The 3,042-nt window shown below is 39.8% G+C and overlaps 1 non-coding gene across 1 annotated transcript; it reads left to right on the plus strand.

The window, feature by feature from the left end:
- Positions 1–2,617: 2,617 nt before the first annotated feature.
- LOC113601616 (small nucleolar RNA SNORA70) lies at positions 2,618–2,750 on the plus strand. Its single transcript, XR_003422908.1, has one exon. It is a non-coding gene; the product is annotated as a small nucleolar RNA SNORA70 (small nucleolar RNA).
- The last annotated feature ends 292 nt before the right edge of the window (positions 2,751–3,042 follow it).

The following is a 3,042-nucleotide window of genomic DNA, read 5'->3' on the forward strand; positions in this document are numbered from 1 at the left end:
TGGTCTTTGAAATATTTTAGTTAAAATAGCTAGAATTTAAATAGAATACTGCAGTATGCAATAGCATTTTCATTTGAATAGAATTTTTGAAAAATGTTTATTTTTTTCGGGGGGAGAGAGCATCTGAAGCAGGCTCTGTACCGACAGCAGTGAGCCCAGTATGGGGCTCGAACTCATGAACCATGAGATCATGACCTAAGCCAAAGTCAGATGCTTAACTGACTGAGCCACCCAGGCACCCCTTGAATAGAAATTTAAACATGAATTTCATTTGTAACCAATGAACTAACACACACTAAAAAAAAAAAAAGATTAAATCTGGATGAACAAAAATACTGTTCTGTAATTTTATGCAATGAAAATTATACAAAAAGGAAAATACAGTGAAGCTTTAACTTGTTCAACTCAACTCTTCTGAAAAAAGTAGCCAGAAATTATTGAATTGTGTTCATTTGGAAAATCCTGGGGAAATTTTCCCTTCTAGAGAAGCAGTTCTTATTTTTGTTTTGGGACCACTGCCCCTTGAGAATTTGATGAACAATACCTAGAAAAACACTTACACTCATCTACACATCAAGTTTTGCATATAATTTCAGGGAATTTACTGAATCCCTTAAGAGTTTCTTGATCCCTGGTGAGGAACACCTGCCCTAGAGTAAGTAGTGAATGTTGTCAACAAGGATTTTGATGTAACCATATATCTTGGTATGTAGGTCAAATAGCAGAAGTATCAGGTTTGACTTGAGCTTCTTGAGCAGGGCAATAGAAACTCTTATTCTCTTAAACTTTTTGTTTAAGCAGCCCCAGATCCAGGTCAGACCCAAGTCTAGCTCTTAAATTTGTCACCTGCCCAGTCCTATACTTTAATGTGATAACACTGCAGCCTCTACAATAGCAAAGGAAGTTCAGATGGTTAGTCTAAATGCCCACCATACTCAGATTGTGTTTATCTCCTTTCATGCTGTAAGACAGAATTGTCCCAGGCACAATTGCTTAAATTGTGACTATAAACACAAAGACAAATTTGTCCATGAGCAAATTTTGACACCAATATCAAAACTATCTTCAGGAGACGGAGAGAGAGAGAGATGTTTCAAGCAATAATTGCCTATATTTTTAAAAGAATAGTCTCCCAGGTCACCTGGGTGGCTCAAGTCAGTTAAGCCTCCAGCTCCTGATTTCATCTCAGGTCATGATCTCACAATTCATGGGATGAAGCCCCACGTTGGGCTCCATGCTGAGATTCTGCTTGGGCTTCTCCCTCTCACTCTCTGTCTGTCCCCTTCCCCCTCCTCAAAATACATATATAAACATTTAAAAAAAGAATAGTCTCCCATTTATACTTAAAAAGTCAGAGTCACAAAGCATTCAGAGTCACAAAGCATTTAATGGCCATGAGTCCCAAAGAATCCATCAACTACTCCTCTCTTATTCTGCCAGGTTCTGAAATCTCGCTCCAACTATGATACCCTCCTGGGTCAGTCAAAACAGAGTTATTTGACTCTTCTCAGTAAAATTTTTTAAAGCAAATAACACCATTAACTTTATCCATTCCTCCACGAATGCATCTCCATAGGCTTGTATTTCATTTTTTCCTTTCATGTATTTATCTCTTTTAGTGATTCAGTAAAATCCATATCTTCAAGATATTTATATCATTTGCAAAGGAATCCCACTTTTTTCCCAATTAACATAAGGCCATATAGAAGTATTTTTAATATGATTGATCATATTTTTCAATATTGATATGTTTACTTTCCAAATAGTAAAAATAATGGAGTATTTATATTAACCAGATTGAATGGAACCCTTTGGAAACAACCATTAATGAGCTGGTTGATGTGTGGCCTGGAAACTCCTTCTGGCAGCCAAGAAACTCCTTGTGTTTAGAATGGTTATCCCTGCAATTCTGCCTGAGACTCATCAGATGACTTGTCATGCTTATGTCTTCCTTTAGCAAACTGCAATTCTATTATTTTAAAAAAAATTTTTTTTAATGTTTATTTATTTTGAGAGAGAGAGAGGCAGAGAATGAGTGGGGGACGGGCATGGAGAGAGGGAGACCCAGAATCCGAAGCAGGCTCCAGGCCCTGAGCTGTCAGTGCAGAGCCAGATGCAGAGCTCAGCTGGAATGAGTGAACCACGAGATCATGACCTGAGCCTAAGTTGGATGTTTAACTGATTGAGCCACCCAGGCACCTCGGAATTCTATTATTTTTAAATCTTCCATATCCAGGGGCATCTGGGTGGCTCAGTCAGTTGAATGTCCCACTCTTGATTTTGGCTTAGGTCATGGTTTATGGGTTCAAACCCCATGTCAGGCTCCACATGAACAGTGCAGAGCCTGCTTGGGATTCTTTCTCTCCCTCTCTCTCTGCCTCCCCAACTTGTGTGCAATCTCTCTCTAAAAATAAATTAACTTAAAAAAAAAATCTTCCATACCCTTGGACGAAATGTTATGTATAAACATTGCCTTTCATCTTGCATAAAGGTGCATGGAAACAAAACAAGTGATATTTATAATGAAAAACCAAAAACACAACCCTCTTTTCCAAATTTCCTAGATAAAAATGAGAAAACTTCACTTCTAGAATATGTTAAAGAAATGCTAAAGGATCTGCAGCCAATTAAGCTAACTGTGCTCTTTCCTTGTGGGGCCCAGTGTGCAATGGCTGTGAACAGCAGCCTCCTCAGTAGTGTATGCAGCCTGTTGGTTGTATGGGTTGCCCTGAGGGACCTTGGAGACAGTTTTTTTCTGGTGGACATTGAGGTTTGGCCTCATGCTTTCTCCAATCTAGGCTCCAGACAGGTATGTAAGGTGCCTTTGGAAAGCCCCAGGGCACAGTGGCCAGGGTCCACATTGGCCAAGTCATCTTGCCCATCTGTACCAAGCTGCAGAACAAGGAGCGTGTGATCGAGGCCCTACATAGGGCCAAGTTCAGTTCCCTGGCCACCAGAAGATCCCCTTTTCCAAGAAGTGGGGCTTTACTAAGTTTAATGCGGATGAATTTGAAGACATGGTGGCTCAAAAGCAGCCCATCT

The sequence above is a fragment of the Acinonyx jubatus genome, chromosome B3 (genome assembly GCF_027475565.1).
Source record: "Acinonyx jubatus isolate Ajub_Pintada_27869175 chromosome B3, VMU_Ajub_asm_v1.0, whole genome shotgun sequence".
Classification (NCBI taxonomy): domain Eukaryota; kingdom Metazoa; phylum Chordata; class Mammalia; order Carnivora; family Felidae; genus Acinonyx; species Acinonyx jubatus.